At 39.7% G+C, this 19,267-nt stretch overlaps 2 non-coding genes and 1 pseudogene across 2 annotated transcripts; all 3 read left to right on the forward strand.

Moving 5' to 3' along the window:
• Positions 1–9,004, forward strand: part of LOC127010567 (large subunit ribosomal RNA) — a 9,190-nt pseudogene extending 186 nt beyond the window's left edge.
• A 5,427-nt stretch (positions 9,005–14,431) lies between these two features.
• Positions 14,432–16,426, forward strand: LOC127010527 (small subunit ribosomal RNA). The gene has a single exon (XR_007763283.1). It is a non-coding gene; the product is annotated as a small subunit ribosomal RNA (ribosomal RNA).
• A 941-nt stretch (positions 16,427–17,367) lies between these two features.
• Positions 17,368–17,546, forward strand: LOC127010600 (5.8S ribosomal RNA). Its single transcript, XR_007763333.1, has one exon. It is a non-coding gene; the product is annotated as a 5.8S ribosomal RNA (ribosomal RNA).
• The last annotated feature ends 1,721 nt before the right edge of the window (positions 17,547–19,267 follow it).

The following is a 19,267-nucleotide window of genomic DNA, read 5'->3' on the forward strand; positions in this document are numbered from 1 at the left end:
AACGATTTAAGTCCTTCTTAAATGAGGCCATTTACCCATAGAGGGTGCCAGGCCCGTATAACGTTAATGATTACTAGATGATGTTTCCAAAGAGTCGTGTTGCTTGATAGTGCAGCACTAAGTGGGTGGTAAACTCCATCTAAAACTAAATATAACCATGAGACCGATAGTAAACAAGTACCGTGAGGGAAAGTTGAAAAGAACTCTGAATAGAGAGTTAAACAGTACGTGAAACTGCTTAGAGGTTAAGCCCGATGAACCTGAATATCCGTTATGGAAAATTCATCATTAGAATTGTAATATTTAAACAATATTATGATAATAGTGTGCATTTTTTCCATATAAGGACATTGTAATCTATTAGCATACCAAATTTATCATAAAATATAACTTATAGTTTATTCAAATTAATTTGCTTGCATTTTAACACAGAATAAATGTTATTAATTTGATAAAGTGCTGATAGATTTATATGAATACAGTGCGTTAATTTTTCGGAATTATATAATGGCATAATTATCATTGATTTTTGTGTTTATTATATGCACTTGTAGGATTAACAATGCGAAAGATTCAGGATACCTTCGGGACCCGTCTTGAAACACGGACCAAGGAGTCTAACATATGTGCAAGTTATTGGGATATAAACCTAATAGCGTAATTAACTTGACTAATAATGGGATTAGTTTTTTAACTATTTATAGCTAATTAACACAATCCCGGGGCGTTCTATATAGTTATGTATAATGATATTTATATTATTTATGCCTCTAACTGGAACGTACCTTGAGCATATATGCTGTGACCCGAAAGATGGTGAACTATACTTGATCAGGTTGAAGTCAGGGGAAACCCTGATGGAAGACCGAAACAGTTCTGACGTGCAAATCGATTGTCAGAATTGAGTGTAGGGGCGAAAGACCAATCGAACCATCTAGTAGCTGGTTCCTTCCGAAGTTTCCCTCAGGATAGCTGGTGCATTTTAATATTATATAAAATAATCTTATCTGGTAAAGCGAATGATTAGAGGCCTTAGGGTCGAAACGATCTTAACCTATTCTCAAACTTTAAATGGGTAAGAACCTTAACTTTCTTGATATGAAGTTCAAGGTTATGATATAATGTGCCCAGTGGGCCACTTTTGGTAAGCAGAACTGGCGCTGTGGGATGAACCAAACGTAATGTTACGGTGCCCAAATTAACAACTCATGCAGATACCATGAAAGGCGTTGGTTGCTTAAAACAGCAGGACGGTGATCATGGAAGTCGAAATCCGCTAAGGAGTGTGTAACAACTCACCTGCCGAAGCAACTAGCCCTTAAAATGGATGGCGCTTAAGTTGTATACCTATACATTACCGCTAAAGTAGATGATTTATATTACTTGTAATATAAATTTTGAAACTTTAGTGAGTAGGAAGGTACAATGGTATGCGTAGAAGTGTTTGGCGTAAGCCTGCATGGAGCTGCCATTGGTACAGATCTTGGTGGTAGTAGCAAATAATCGAATGAGACCTTGGAGGACTGAAGTGGAGAAGGGTTTCGTGTGAACAGTGGTTGATCACGAGTTAGTCGGTCCTAAGTTCAAGGCGAAAGCCGAAAATTTTCAAGTAAAATACAAATGCCAAACAAATATATATATTATATAAAATCTAGCTAAATTAATATACTTGAATAATTTTGAACGAAAGGGAATACGGTTCCAATTCCGTAACCTGTTGAGTATCCGTTTGTTATTAAATATGGGCCTCGTGCTCATCCTGGCAACAGGAACGACCATAAAGAAGCCGTCGAGAGATATCGGAAGAGTTTTCTTTTCTGTTTTATAGCCGTACTACCATGGAAGTCTTTCGCAGAGAGATATGGTAGATGGGCTAGAAGAGCATGACATATACTGTTGTGTCGATATTTTCTTCTCGGGCCTTGAAAATGTATGCTGGGGACACGCAAACTTCTCAACAGGCCGTACCAATATCCGCAGCTGGTCTCCAAGGTGAAGAGTCTCTAGTCGATAGAATAATGTAGGTAAGGGAAGTCGGCAAATTAGATCCGTAACTTCGGGATAAGGATTGGCTCTGAAGATTGAGATAGTCGGGCTTGATTGGGAAACAATAACATGGTTTATGTGCTCGTTCTGGGTAAATAGAGTTTCTAGCATTTATGTTAGTTACTTGTTCCCCGGATAGTTTAGTTACGTAGCCAATTGTGGAACTTTCTTGCTAAAATTTTTAAGAATACTAATTGGGTTAAACCAATTAGTTCTTATTAATTATAACGATTATCAATTAACAATCAATTCAGAACTCGCACGGACTTGGGGAATCCGACTGTCTAATTAAAACAAAGCATTGTGATGGCCCTAGCGGGTGTTGACACAATGTGATTTCTGCCCAGTGCTCTGAATGTCAAAGTGAAGAAATTCAAGTAAGCGCGGGTCAACGGCGGGAGTAACTATGACTCTCTTAAGGTAGCCAAATGCCTCGTCATCTAATTAGTGACGCGCATGAATGGATTAACGACGGACGTGTGTTTTCTCGTGGTCCCAATCAAACGGTCATTTCAAAGTTATTTCTGGGTGTACAGAGCTCGAAATTGGACTAAAATTCGCAGTTTAGTGCAAGGAAGACGCTTGTGTAAAAACATTTTTGAAAAGTGAGCGGTAAGAGTGGAAATCGCCGTTTTCCTTTTTGGAAAATTTCCACACGTGCGCGTGGGTGAGTGCAGCCGCGAGAACTTTCGTGAGAGCAAAAGCGGCGAGAGCGAGCTTTCTCTCTCGCAGTCAGCTGTTCTAGCGGGTGTGTGTACCGGCTAAACTTGCGTATCGGGTAAGTGTACTTGCTCGAGTAAGTTTGGTGGTAGGAGGAAAATGGCTCCATCTCCGATGGAGACGGTAGGTGGATGCTCGGGCAGTGAGTCTGCGAGCAGTCGTAGTGGCAGTGTTAGCCGTGATAGGCAGGGTCGGTCGAAGGGAAAGCGTGGCAGAGGTGCAGCTGCGAGGGATGCCTCACAGGCCAAGTATGTGGCCATCGACGGAGGCAGTGGTGGACCGAAGCAACTTGTGGAGAAGACGCTGTCATCGTTGGAGATGCCGCCGCCGCCGGCTCCCGTTGCTGCCATCGTCCCCGCTGCTGGCACTGTCCCCGCTGCCTCCTCTGCCGATGCCTGCGTCGGCGTCGCAGCTGGCGCCGCTGCTGGCGCCGCTGCCACCGGAGAAGGAGAATGCGTAGAGGAGTTCGAGGCAATGGAGATCGTGAGAGGTGGCCTCGGCCGAATTTCCGCGGAGATCGCAAAAATTAGGTCGGAGATCATGCTGAATGTCATCACCTGCCTGGGACGAAGCTCCACGAGGGAGTTACTCAGAGTCGCCGCATAGTACGAGGCCCTGATCTCGGCGCTCACGGTGCGCAATGCGATTTTGGAGGACCGGTGGAAGCAAATGAAGAGGACGCCGCTGCCAACGCCGCCACCGCCGACTATCCAACATGGAGCCGCCCATATGCCCTAGGTGTATGCCACTGCGTACCCCAGCCTGCCGGTGTCCTCTGTCATGCCCCCTGCCGTGCCGGTCCCAATGCCGCGGAAGCCGCGCGAGACCTGGTCGGCTGTGGTGCACAGCTCAGACCCGAACATTTCGGACAGAGGACTGGCGCGTGGCGGTGCCATTATCCGCACCCCGTCGTCCGGGAAAATAAGGAAGGTTGTGGCAAACAGGAAGTTTGCAGAAGCTGGCTTGGAGATGAAGCAAAGCCCAGCCCAGACTCAAAAAGTTCTGGTCAGCAATGTTGATACTGCGACGCCACCGGCTGATTTTATGAGCGAGTTGTTTAAAAACAACTTCGCGGACCTAATGGACCTGGAGGCCTTCAAAAAGCAGGTGCGGCTAGAGAAATCGTGGTCGCAGGCGGATGGCGCCACTGTAAATGTGACGCTGGAAGTCAGCACCACGGCCCTCGACGTGCTTGACGGCGGCAAGGCGTACATTGGCTGGTTTGCGTACAACTGCCGGGCGTTGGTGCGCACTTACGCATGCCACAGGTGCGTGGGTTTCGACCACAAGGTGAAGGACTGCCGGTATAAGGAGAATGTCTGCCGACAGTGCGGACAAACTGGCCACAGTGCACGCGAGTGCCAGAAGCCGGTGGACTGCCGGAACTGCCGGTTTAAGGGCTACCCGTCGGGACACCACATGCTGTCCCCGGGATGTCCCGTATATGCGGCAGTGCTTGCGAGGGTGAACTCTAGACATTAATGTTTAGGTTGATCCAAGCAAACTGTGGTCGAGGACGAGCTGCGACCATCGAGCTCGGAGTCCGGTTGCTTGAAAGCAAGAGTCTGTTCGCACTGGTTCAGGAGCCTTACGCAGGTGACGAGAGAATAGACGTGTTGCCGGATGGAGTGCGAAGCTTCGTCGATCGACGAGGGTCGTACCTAAGGTACTTGGATTCTGTCCTGCTGCTGGCCAGCAGTACTCCAGCAATCTTCGGACTTGACGCGAACGCAACGCCCCCCATGTGGCTTAGTAAACTCCCTCCTCGACCGGAGGGACTAACTAACTACTCCCGGGGTGAGCTGCTGTACGAGTAGATGCTGACGAAGGGAGCGGTGGTCTTGAACCAACCTAGTCAAAGCTACACGTTCGATAACATAAGATCGCACAGCGATATCGACGTGACATTCGCCAACTCAGCAGGACATATGCTAGCCACATATGAGTGGAGAGTGGACGAGTGGGAGTTGAGTGACCACAACGTAATTTCCGTTGTGGCCAGCACCTCGACCGCAAATGCCGTTGGAAGATTATCTACCGTCCTGGAACTTCTCCAATGCACGTTGGCGTCTGTTCGAACAGGAATTGGTGAATAGGGCAGCCGAGATTCCGGAAGACTTCCAAGGATTGCCGCTGGACCAACAAGTGTCTAGACTCCGCAGGATGGTGCACGATGTGTGCGACCTTGCGTTGGGAAGGAGAACGCCCGGACAGCCGAGAACGAGGGTAAGTTGGTGGACCGCTGACCTTTGCGCAAAGCGCCGCCAAGTCAGGAGACTCAGGCGCCGTCTTCAGGATGCCAGACGCCATCAGCATGATGACGTGGTCGAGCTGACTGTAGTGGAGCTGAGGCTTGCCACAGCCGACTACAGGAAGCTTATCGTGAGGACCAAGGAGAACAGCTGGAGACGCATCGTGGGAGAAAACTCGCACGATCCCTGGGGGCGCATCTACAAGATGTGCCGAGGTCGCAAGAGACGGACGGAGATTGGGTGCCTCCGCGTGAATGGCGAGCTGGTCACCAATTGGAGTGACTGTGCGCGAGTGCTCCTCCGCAATTTTTTCCCAGCTGCGGAGTCTGACGCACCGATTGCCCCCGTGGAGGAAATCCCACCGCCCTTGAATGTCTCGGAAGTTGATGCTTGTGTCGCCAGGTTGAAGAGCAAGCGCTCGCCTGGCATGGACGGTATCAACGGGACGATTTGCAAGGCTGTGTGGCGTGCCATACATCAGCATCTGACGGCGCTGTATTCAAACTGCGTCCGGTCGGGGTACTTCCCCGCAGAGTGGAAATGCCCACGTGTAGTGGCACTGCTCAAGGGACCCGACAAGGACAAGTGCGAACCGTCGTCATATCGCGGAATTTGCCTGCTGCCGGTTTTTGGCAAGGTGCTCGAGGCCATTATGGTGGATCGTGTGAGGGAAGTTCTTCCGGAAGGCTGTAGATGGCAATTCGGATTTCGCCAAGGACGTTGTGTGGAGGACGCTTGGATGCACGTTAAGAGCAGTGTTCATGCCAGCCCGGCGAAATACGTGCTCGGAATTTTCGTGGACTTCAAGGGAGCCTTCGACAACGTGGAATGGAGTGCTGCATTGCGCCGATTAGCCGAACTGGGATGCAGAGAGATGGGCTTGTGGCAGAGCTTTTTCTCAGGCAGAAGCGCAGTGATCCGAAGCAGTTACGAGGCAGTTAATGTTCCCGTAACTAGAGGCTGTCCGCAGGGATCGATCAGCCCATTTATATGGGACTTGCTGATGGACGTTCTGCTCCGACGCCTTGAGTCGTACTGCGCCTTGAGCGCGTACGCGGATGACCTGCTGCTTCTCGTCGAGGGAGAATCCCGAAGCGTGCTAGAGACAAAAGGAGCGCAGCTAATGTCCATCGTAGAAGCGTGGGGGATGGAAGTCGGCGTTGCCGTCTCCACCAGCAAGACGGTGATAATGCTGCTTAAGGAGAACGCCCGCCCACCTTTGGCACGTAATCCTTCGGGTGTGCTTAGTCGGCCCCCAGCGGTCAAGCTTGCTGGAGCAAGCTTGCCGTATGTAAGCAGCTGCCGGTATCTTGGCATCACGGTCGAAGAAGGCTTGAAATTCTCCAAGCACTTCACCTCGCTCAAGCAGCGAATGACCGGAGTCGTTGGAGCATTGGCGCGTGTGCTTCGAGCAGACTGGGGATTCAGTCCTCGAGCCAAGCGGACCATCTATGCCGGACTCATGGTACCCTGTGTGCTATTTGGTGCCCCGATATGGTATGTCGATACGACGCAGGAAGTAGTGGCCAGGAAGCGACTTCTTTCTTGCCAGAGGCTCATCCTGCTTGGTAGCCTCCCGGTTTGCCGAACAGTGTCTACTGTGGCACTGCAGGTTCTTGCTGGCGCTCCCCCGCTTGATTTGGTCGCCAAGCAAGTGGCAGCCAAATACAAGCTTAAGCGTGGATACCCGTTGGAGGAGTACGATCTGTGTTATGGCGAGGACCTCACAAGTCTTAGCCGAGGGCAGATGAAGGTGCGTACTGAGCAGTGCATACTGCACGCGTGGCAAGACAGATGGGATAGCGTAGAGTCATCCGGCCGGGTGACCTACAAGTTCATCCCGGATGTCGAATTTGCCTATCGCGATCCTAACTTTGGATTCACGATGCGTACCGGATTCTTGCTTACAGGACATGGATCGCTAAACGCATTTCTGTTTGGTGTCAGAGCGTCGGGCACTGCCGCATGCTCATGTGGCGACCCATATGAGGACTGGCAACATGTTCTATGCGACTGCCCGAACTATGAAGATTTGCGAGACCTCGATGGACTTGGTGTGCAGCAAGTTGGCGAAAGATGGATTGGATTCGATGGCATACTAGCGGATCAGGAGAAGACCAGAAGGCTTACAGCGTTTGCCGAGGAGGCGTTCAACCGGAGGAGGGACTCTTAGTCCTCATCCCTGCCGTGTGGTAGCAGCGAAGAATACTGCCACAGTCTGTCATTGCTTGTCGTAGGAGGCGACTAATATGACATGGTTGCCCCATCCGAGCTTGTCGGAGCTGAAGGGGTGAGGCCCACCGAGCCTGTAATTTTCGGTACCACGGGTTGAGCAGTTATCCAAGGCTGCTCATTGAGGTCGGCCCCCTTGTGGGAGTTTCGTGGTGGCTGTGGTTGACACCTATATCGCGGGTAGAGTCCCCGGGCTCGACGTGGATGTTGCGTTTATACAACTCGGGTGCTGCGACCCAAAGAACAGTAGAGATTTTAGATAGATCTCGCCCCAACGCAAGGGGAAGTGCTTGCCCGACAAGCAAGTACTTAAATTGCTACTGGGGTGGTTGCTATGTACATAGCTATAGCTTCTAGTCCGGGGCGTTGGTCTGGCGCTTAACCTAGACCCGCTGCACTATATGCTCCAAAGTGGGCATATGTGAGTGCCGTGGTTGTAATCCCTTTAGTGTGGAACACGCCACGTTAAATAAGTTCGGAGGGATCCGATTCCCACTGTCCCTATCTACTATCTAGCGAAACCACAGCCAAGGGAACGGGCTTGGAATAATTAGCGGGGAAAGAAGACCCTTTTGAGCTTGACTCTAATCTGGCAGTGTAAGGAGACATAAGAGGTGTAGAATAAGTGGGAGATATTAGACCTCGGTTTGGTATCGCCAATGAAATACCACTACTCTTATTGTTTCCTTACTTACTTGATTAAATGGAACGTGTATCATTTCCTAGCCATTATACGGATATATTTATTATATCTTATGGTATTGGGTTTTGATGCAAGCTTCTTGATCAAAGTATCACGAGTTTGTTATATAATCGCAAACAAATTCTTTAATAAAACGGTGCATTTATGTATTTTTGATTTGAAAATTTGGTATAACTCCAATTACTCAGGTATGATCCAATTCAAGGACATTGCCAGGTAGGGAGTTTGACTGGGGCGGTACATCTCTCAAATAATAACGGAGGTGTCCCAAGGCCAGCTCAGTGCGGACAGAAACCACACATAGAGCAAAAGGGCAAATGCTGACTTGATCTCGGTGTTCAGTACACACAGGGACAGCAAAAGCTCGGCCTATCGATCCTTTTGGTTTAAAGAGTTTTTAACAAGAGGTGTCAGAAAAGTTACCATAGGGATAACTGGCTTGTGGCGGCCAAGCGTTCATAGCGACGTCGCTTTTTGATCCTTCGATGTCGGCTCTTCCTATCATTGTGAAGCAAAATTCACCAAGCGTTGGATTGTTCACCCATGCAAGGGAACGTGAGCTGGGTTTAGACCGTCGTGAGACAGGTTAGTTTTACCCTACTAATGACAAAACGTTGTTGCGACAGCATTGCTGCGTAGTACGAGAGGAATCGCAGGTACGGACCAATGGCACAATACTTGTTCGAGCGAACAGTGGTATGACGCTACGTCCGTTGGATTATGCCTGAACGCCTCTAAGGTCGTATCCGTGCTGGACTGCAATGATAAATAAGGGGCAATTTGCATTGTATGGCTTCTAAACCATTTAAAGTTTATAATTTACTTTTTAAACGACAATGGATGTGATGCCAATGTAATTTGTAACATAGTAAATTGGGAGGATCTTTGATCACCTGATGCCGCGCTAGTTACATATAAAAGCATTATTTAATACAATGACAAAGCCTAGAATCAATTGTAAACGACTTTTGTAACAGGCAAGGTGTTGTAAGTGGTTGAGCAGCTGCCATACTGCGATCCACTGAAGCTTATCCTTTGCTTGATGATTCGATAATAAAATTGCATAATTTATTTGTTGTGTTGAACTTCTTATATAAAGTTCAACCAACAATCTATTTGTATGCATTGATTGTTTGCTTGGCTTTGTGGCGAATTTTTAATCCTTTATATATTACATTCCTAAGGCCTAGATTTTCAAGTAAGAGACCAATTTGATTAACATATCAATATAAGTACAACTCGACCATCTAATAATAACAATATGAATCGTCATCTTATTAGTGACGCGAAGATTGGCAAACATATAATATAAAAATATTCCTAAGGTCTAGATTTTCAAGTAAGAGACCAATTTGATTAACATATCAATATAAGTACAACTCGACCATCTAATAATAACAATATGAATCGTCATCTTATTAGTGACGCGAAGATTGGCAAACATATAATATAAAAATATTCCTAAGGTCTAGATTTTCAAGTAAGAGACCAATTTGATTAACATATCAATATAAGTACAACTCGACCATCTAATAATAACAATATGAATCGTCATCTTATTAGTGACGCGAAGATTGGCAAACATATAATATAAAAATATTCCTAAGGTCTAGATTTTCAAGTAAGAGACCAATTTGATTAACATATCAATATAAGTACAACTCGACCATCTAATAATAACAATATGAATCGTCATCTTATTAGTGACGCGAAGATTGGCAAACATATAATATAAAAATATTCCTAAGGTCTAGATTTTCAAGTAAGAGACCAATTTGATTAACATATCAATATAAGTACAACTCGACCATCTAATAATAACAATATGAATCGTCATCTTATTAGTGACGCGAAGATTGGCAAACATATAATATAAAAATATTCCTAAGGTCTAGATTTTCAAGTAAGAGACCAATTTGATTAACATATCAATATAAGTACAACTCGACCATCTAATAATAACAATATGAATCGTCATCTTATTAGTGACGCGAAGATTGGCAAACATATAATATAAAAATATTCCTAAGGTCTAGATTTTCAAGTAAGAGACCAATTTGATTAACATATCAATATAAGTACATCTCGACCATCTAATAATAACAATATGAATCGTCATCTTTTTAGTGACGCGAAGATTGGCAAACATATAATATAAAAATATTCCTAAGGTCTAGAATCTTAAGCAATAGACCAATTCAACTAAGAGTTGACATATAAAAATATGTTCCTTTTAATGTTAGCAAAATTTTATCGTCACATACTGTTAGTGACGCGAACGTTTTTTTCTCCATGTTTATATGAATGTTTATTCAAAGGTAGAAAGGCAGGATCGTTATTTTATAAGTGAAGCGATAAAAAAATATTATGCAATAGGACATCTATTTATAAATATTTTTAAGTCTTAGAAATTCAAGTAAAGAGATTCAAGAAATTCATTCAACTTAGAGCGCACATATAATTAAAACTATTCCTGAGGTTTAGAAACCAAATTAAATAAAGAGGACATATAAACGTATGTGGTATTTTGATGGTAGTAAAAATGTATCGCGATATTATTAGTGACGCGACCAATTTTTATACTCTTTGCTCCATGTGCAAATATATCTAGTGTTTAGATAGTCAATTAAAAATGACAATTTTAACTAAAAGACTTAAAAAAGTGTTTGTCAAACTTATAATTTTGTCAATACTATATAAAACGCCAATCATATCCTTATAAAAGTAAATACGGTATATGGTTATAAATACAAAACCATATATAAATAAAAAAATGAAATCGTATGTATATGGCTTATAGGTATAATACCTATAAGGCATAATAATGTATAATATTAGCAAATATACATATAAAAGTGCATAAATTGTATAGATATGGCATAAAGTGACATATTTATGAGAATAGCTAGTAGAATTTGCCCATACACTACTAGCGAAATGAGATATTTATACCTAGTGAGGGCGGCACTAGTACTATAAATTGTGGCAAAATAAATCTTATGCAAATGCATAGGATTTTGTCAATACCGTACAAAAAACTAAGTAAAACGTATGAATATTGAAAAATAAATGGATTATATTCATAAAATACGAATATTTCTTGCATTCTCTTGTTATACGAGAGAATATCATACGGAGCGGGCAGCCCCTAGTATAGTAAGCAGTCGAATGGGAGACAGCGTGTCCAAAAACACCTATAGGGAGGTGGTCGTTGGCGGACCTCTCCTCGTATTGGTCAAACTTATGATTTTGTCAATACTATATAAAACGCCAATCATATCCATATAAAAGTGAATACAGTATATGAATATGAATAAAAAACCATACATAAATAAAAAAAAAATATGTATAAAAAATTATACATATATTTATATTAAGCAATCGTATGGATGTGGCTTATAGGTATAATACCTATAAGGCATAATAATGTATAATATAGCAAATATACATATAAAAGTGCATGAATTGTATAGATATGGCATATAAGTGACATATTTATGAGAATAGCTAGTAGAATTTCCCCATACACTACTAGCGAAATGAGATATTTATACCTAGTGAGGGCGGCACTAGTACTATAAATTGTGGCAAAATAAATCTTATGCAAATGCATAGGATTTTGTCAATACCGTACAAAAAACTAAGTAAAACGTATGGATATTGAAAAATAAATGGATTATATTCATAAAATACGAATATTTCTTGCATTCTCTTGTTATATGAGAGAATATCATACGGAGCGGGTAGCCCCTAGTATAGTAAGCAGTCGAATGGGAGACAGCGTGTCCAAAAACACCTATAGGGAGGTGGTCGTTGGCGGACCTCTCCTCGTATTGGTCAAACTTATGATTTTGTCAATACTATATAAAACGCCAATCATATCCATATAAAAGTGAATACAGTATATGGATATGAATAAAAAACCATACATAAATAAAAAAAAATATGTATAAAAAATTATACATATATTTATATTAAGCAATCGTATGGATGTGGCTTATAGGTATAATACCTATAAGGCATAATAATGTATAATATAGCAAATATACATATAAAAGTGCATGAATTGTATAGATATGGCATATAAGTGACATATTTATGAGAATAGCTAGTAGAATTTGCCCATACACTACTAGCGAAATGAGATATTTATACCTAGTGAGGGCGGCACTAGTACTATAAATTGTGGCAAAATAAATCTTATGCAAATGCATAGGATTTTGTCAATACCGTACAAAAAACTAAGTAAAACGTATGGATATTGAAAAATAAATGGATTATATTCATAAAATACGAATATTTCTTGCATTCTCTTGTTATATGAGAGAATATCATACGGAGCGGGTAGCCCCTAGTATAGTAAGCAGTCGAATGGGAGACAGCGTGTCCAAAAACACCTATAGGGAGGTGGTCGTTGGCGGACCTCTCCTCGTATTGGTCAAACTTATGATTTTGTCAATACTATATAAAACGCCAATCATATCCATATAAAAGTGAATACAGTATATGGATATGAATAAAAAACCATACATAAATAAAAAAAAATATGTATAAAAAATTATACATATATTTATATTAAGCAATCGTATGGATGTGGCTTATAGGTATAATACCTATAAGGCATAATAATGTATAATATAGCAAATATACATATAAAAGTGCATGAATTGTATAGATATGGCATATAAGTGACATATTTATGAGAATAGCTAGTAGAATTTCCCCATACACTACTAGCGAAATGAGATATTTATACCTAGTGAGGGCGGCACTAGTACTATAAATTGTGGCAAAATAAATCTTATGCAAATGCATAGGATTTTGTCAATACCATACATAAACCGTATGGATATTGAGAAGTTAATAGATTACATCTATAATATGAGAAGTATTTTAGTATTCTTATTAAATAAGAGAATACTATAAGGGTGAGTGGCAAAGAGAATTGAATATACCCGAATGGGAGACAGCGTGTCCAAAAACTACTATAGGTGGTGTGGCAAATATGAGGAAGGCAATATATCCATATAATGAAAATAAAAGTGCGTTTTCTTATTATATAAGATAACACTAAATGGGTGATTGGCAAAGTAAATTGAATATACCCGAATGGGAGACAGCGTGTCCAATAACTACTATAGGTGGTGTGGCAAATATGAGGAAGGCAATATATCCATATAATGAAAATAAAAGTGCGTTTTCTTATTATATAAGAGAACACTATATGGGTGAGTGGCAAAGTAAATTGAATATACCCGAATGGGAGACAGCGTGTCCAAAAACTACTATAGGTGGTGTGGCAAATATGAGGAAGGCAATATATCCATATAATGAAAATAAAAGTGCGTTTTCTTATTATATAAGAGAACACTATATGGGTGAGTGGCAAAGTAAATTGAATATACCCGAATGGGAGACAGCGTGTCCAAAAACTACTATAGGTGGTGTGGCAAATATGAGGAAGGCAATATATCCATATAATGAATATAAAAGTGCGTTGTCTTATTATATAAGAGAACACTATATGGGTGAGTGGCAAAGTAAATTGAATATACCCGAATGGGAGACAGCGTGTCCAAAAACTACTATAGGATGGTCAATGGGCCGGCCGTCTGCTATTGACATATGTCAGTAGAGAAGATATTATCCGTCAAATTTGTTTCTTTATTCATTTATTTGAATACGAGACTTGGCTCCGCGGTTAATATTTTAAGCCCAAAGATAATAACGTTGAAACAAAGGCCAAGTTTCTATTGTACATAGAATAACAAATTGTTTCCGAATTTTATCGTTAATTTTAGGAGGTAGGCTAACATGATTTATATTATATGTGTATTATTAAAAAATAATAGTACATAAAAGTCTACCAAAGAAATATAAAAATGTAATTATGAATACATTTTCAATATTAATATCAACTAATATTGTTGATAATAAAAAATAGCTATTAAGAGAGTTATTTAAGAAATTATATAATATATAATAAAGAATATATATATATAAATAATATATAATTATATATTATTTAAGAAATAAATATAGTAGTAATAATGATATATATACACTCGGTTCTATTTTATATATTACCAGAGACTTATATGGATTTATATAGATAAATTTTAAATTTATCGTCAAAATACAAATGATTAACTCAATATCTTATATTGGTTAAACAAAAATTGTACATGTGTGGATACAATATATTATGTATGTCGAACAAAAATGATATTTTAGAATGAAATGTGCATATATAAAGAAAATATATGAAAAATAAATATTGTGTTTATAAAGAATATGATTCTTTTTGACATCAATAAAAACTTGTTATTATTAGTGGCGAAACAAGTATAAATTGGAAAACAAACGTATACGAATGCTATATAAAAATGGCCGTATTCGATAGAAATAAAATCTATAACAACATATATATTGCTAATTTCTATTCAAAAAATATGAATGAAATATGAATAAAAACATTATTCTGGTTGATCCTGCCAGTAGTTATATGCTTGTCTCAAAGATTAAGCCATGCATGTCTAAGTACACACGAATTAAAAGTGAAACCGCAAAAGGCTCATTATATCAGTTATGGTTCCTTAGATCGTTAACAGTTACTTGGATAACTGTGGTAATTCTAGAGCTAATACATGCAATTAAAACATGAACCTTATGGAACATGTGCTTTTATTAGGCTAAAACCAAGCGATCGCAAGATCGTTATATTGGTTGAACTCTAGATAACATGCAGATCGTATGGTCTTGTACCGACGACAGATCTTTCAAATGTCTGCCCTATCAACTTTTGATGGTAGTATCTAGGACTACCATGGTTGCAACGGGTAACGGGGAATCAGGGTTCGATTCCGGAGAGGGAGCCTGAGAAACGGCTACCACATCTAAGGAAGGCAGCAGGCGCGTAAATTACCCACTCCCAGCTCGGGGAGGTAGTGACGAAAAATAACAATACAGGACTCATATCCGAGGCCCTGTAATTGGAATGAGTACACTTTAAATCCTTTAACAAGGACCAATTGGAGGGCAAGTCTGGTGCCAGCAGCCGCGGTAATTCCAGCTCCAATAGCGTATATTAAAGTTGTTGCGGTTAAAACGTTCGTAGTTGAACTTGTGCTTCATACGGGTAGTACAACTTACAATTGTGGTTAGTACTATACCTTTATGTATGTAAGCGTATTACCGGTGGAGTTCTTACATGTGCTTAGATACTTGTATTTTTTCATATGTTCCTCCTATTTAAAAACCTGCATTAGTGCTCTTAAACGAGTGTTATTGTGGGCCGGTACAATTACTTTGAACAAATTAGAGTGCTTAAAGCAGGCTTCAAATGCCTGAATATTCTGTGCATGGGATAATGAAATAAGACCTCTGTTCTGCTTTCATTGGTTTTCAGATCAAGAGGTAATGATTAATAGAAGCAGTTTGGGGGCATTAGTATTACGACGCGAGAGGTGAAATTCTTGGACCGTCGTAAGACTAACTTAAGCGAAAGCATTTGCCAAAGATGTTTTCATTAATCAAGAACGAAAGTTAGAGGTTCGAAGGCGATCAGATACCGCCCTAGTTCTAACCATAAACGATGCCAGCTAGCAATTGGGTGTAGCTACTTTTATGGCTCTCTCAGTCGCTTCCCGGGAAACCAAAGCTTTTGGGCTCCGGGGGAAGTATGGTTGCAAAGCTGAAACTTAAAGGAATTGACGGAAGGGCACCACCAGGAGTGGAGCCTGCGGCTTAATTTGACTCAACACGGGAAAACTTACCAGGTCCGAACATAAGTGTGTAAGACAGATTGATAGCTCTTTCTCGAATCTATGGGTGGTGGTGCATGGCCGTTCTTAGTTCGTGGAGTGATTTGTCTGGTTAATTCCGATAACGAACGAGACTCAAATATATTAAATAGATATCTTCAGGATTATGGTGTTGAAGCTTATATAGCCTTCATTCATGGTGGCAGTAAAATGTTTATTGTGTTTGAATGTGTTTATATAAGTAGAGCCGTACCTGTTGGTTTGTCCCATTATAAGGACACTAGCTTCTTAAATGGACAAATTGCGTCTAGCAATAATGAGATTGAGCAATAACAGGTCTGTGATGCCCTTAGATGTCCTGGGCTGCACGCGCGCTACAATGAAAGTATCAACGTGTATTTCCTAGACCGAGAGGTCCGGGTAAACCGCTGAACCACTTTCATGCTTGGGATTGTGAACTGAAACTGTTCACATGAACTTGGAATTCCCAGTAAGTGTGAGTCATTAACTCGCATTGATTACGTCCCTGCCCTTTGTACACACCGCCCGTCGCTACTACCGATTGAATTATTTAGTGAGGTCTCCGGACGTGATCACTGTGACGCCTTGCGTGTTACGGTTGTTTCGCAAAAGTTGACCGAACTTGATTATTTAGAGGAAGTAAAAGTCGTAACAAGGTTTCCGTAGGTGAACCTGCGGAAGGATCATTAATGTTTTAATATCCTTACCGTTAATAAAATATTTGTTTATATTATAATAAATACATTATAGTATTACAAATAAAATATGAATTGCCAAAATGTATATGAGATCTATTATAGATCAAATGAAACTTCGAACAAGCAAATCGAAATAATGCAAATATTAAAATTATATATTGTATTTAATACATATGAGAGAAATAATAAGCAGCCAAAGCAAACAAATAAAAATTCGAACAAGCAAATCGAATTATTAAAATAATAATATTAAATTATTATTGTATATCCTTACCGTTAATAAAATATTTGTTTATATTATAATAAATACATTATAGTAATACAAATAAAATATGAATTGCCAAAATGTATATGAGATCTAATATAGATCAAATGAAATTTCGAACAAGCAAATCGAAATAATGCAAATATTAAAATTATATATTGTATTTAATACATATGAGAGAAATAATAAGCAGCCAAAACAAACAAATAAAAATTCGAACAAGCAAATCGAATTATTAAAATAATAATATTAAATTATTATTGTATATAAACACAATTAAAATACTGTGTGTATATGGACCATAATATACACGCGTTGCGATATGTATTGTTCATCTCAGTTATGCGCATACATTGGATAATGCAACAACCTAAAATTTACAATGTTGTACCTGGTTTTATACAGGTTAATGTTTTATATAAATTTCAATTTATATCGCTAAAAAAGTATTAATATATATATATATATATATTTATTTAAAATAAATGCAATTTAAAAAGAAATGCTTTGATATATATTGGTTATATAAAACTAAGACATTTCGCAGCATTCGTTTTAGGTATAAAAATAAATTTATTGAAGGAATTGATATATGCCAGTAAAATGGTGTATTTTTAATTTCTTTCAATAAAAACATATTTGACAAAATTAAGAAACCAATTTATAAAACTCTAAGCGGTGGATCACTCGGCTCATGGGTCGATGAAGAACGCAGCAAACTGTGCGTCATCGTGTGAACTGCAGGACACATGAACATCGACATTTTGAACGCATATCGCAGTCCATGCTGTTATGTACTTTAATTAATTTTATAGTGCTGCTTGGACTACATATGGTTGAGGGTTGTAAGACTATGCTAATTAAGTTGCTTATACAAATTTTATAATGAAATTTTATAAGCATATGGTATATTATTGGATAATAATAATTTAATTATTTTATTCATAATATTAAAAAATATATGAAAAACATTATCTCACATTAGTAAATAATTTGAATGTGAAAAACGAAGAGAAATATTTTCTTTTTCAATCAAATGATACTGAGAAATGTCTAGCATAAAAATTTATCTAGAATTGTCTCTTATTAATGATTAGAAAATAGAAAACCGTTGACAATATTATTGTTCTTCGTTGATTCGTTAAATCAAACAAATGCCATTTATATACAGATATTATTAATATAACGAATTTAATAAAATGTTTTATCATTATATATAAAGAATTAATTGCATATAAAAGTTATACACAACCTCAACTCATATGGGACTACCCCCTGAATTTAAGCATATTAATTAGGGGAGGAAAAGAAACTAACAAGGATTTTCTTAGTAGCGGCGAGCGAAAAGAAATCAGTTCAGCACTAAGTCACTTTGTCTATATGGCAAATGTGAGATGCAGTGTATGGAGCGTCAATATTCTAGTATGAGAAATTAACGATTTAAGTCCTTCTTAAATGAGGCCATTTACCCATAGAGGGTGCCAGGCCCGTATAACGTTAATGATTACTAGATGATGTTTCCAAAGAGTCGTGTTGCTTGATAGTGCAGCACTAAGTGGGTGGTAAACTCCATCTAAAACTAAATATAACCATGAGACCGATAGTAAACAAGTACCGTGAGGGAAAGTTGAAAAGAACTCTGAATAGAGAGTTAAACAGTACGTGAAACTGCTTAGAGGTTAAGCCCGATGAACCTGAATATCCGTTATGGAAAATTCATCATTAGAATTGTAATATTTAAACAATATTATGATAATAGTGTGCATTTTTTCCATATAAGGACATTGTAATCTATTAGCATACCAAATTTATCATAAAATATAACTTATAGTTTATTCAAATTAATTTGCTTGCATTTTAACACAGAATAAATGTTATTAATTTGATAAAGTGCTGATAGATTTATATGAATACAGTGCGTTAATTTTTCGGAATTATATAATGACATAATTATCATTGATTTTTGTGTTTATTATATGCACTTGTAGGATTAACAATGCGAAAGATTCAGGATACCTTCGGGACCCGTCTTGAAACACGGACCAAGGAGTCTAACATATGTGCAAGTTATTGGGATATAAACCTAATAGCGTAATTAACTTGACTAATAATGGGATTAGTTTTTTAACTATTTATAGCTAATTAACACAATCCCGGGGCGTTCTATATAGTTATGTATAATGATCTAACTGGAACGTACCTTGAGCATATATGCTGTGACCCGAAAGATGGTGAACTATACTTGATCAGGTTGAAGTCAGGGGAAACCCTGATGGAAGACCGAAACAGTTCTGACGTGCAAATCGATTGTCAGAATTGAGTATAGGGGCGAAAGACCAATCGAACCATCTAGTAGCTGGTTCCTTCCGAAGTTTCCCTCAGGATAGCTGGTGCATTTTAATATTATATAAAATAATCTTATCTGGTAAAGCGAATGATTAGAGGCCTTAGGGTCGAAACGATCTTAACCTATTCTCAAACTTTAAATGGGTAAGAACCTTAACTTTCTTGATATGAAGTGCAAGGTTATGATATAATGTGCACAGTGGGCCACTTATGGTAAGCAG

The sequence above is a fragment of the Drosophila biarmipes genome, chromosome X (assembly GCF_025231255.1).
Source record: "Drosophila biarmipes strain raj3 chromosome X, RU_DBia_V1.1, whole genome shotgun sequence".
In the NCBI taxonomy this organism is placed as follows: Eukaryota; Metazoa; Arthropoda; class Insecta; order Diptera; family Drosophilidae; genus Drosophila; species Drosophila biarmipes.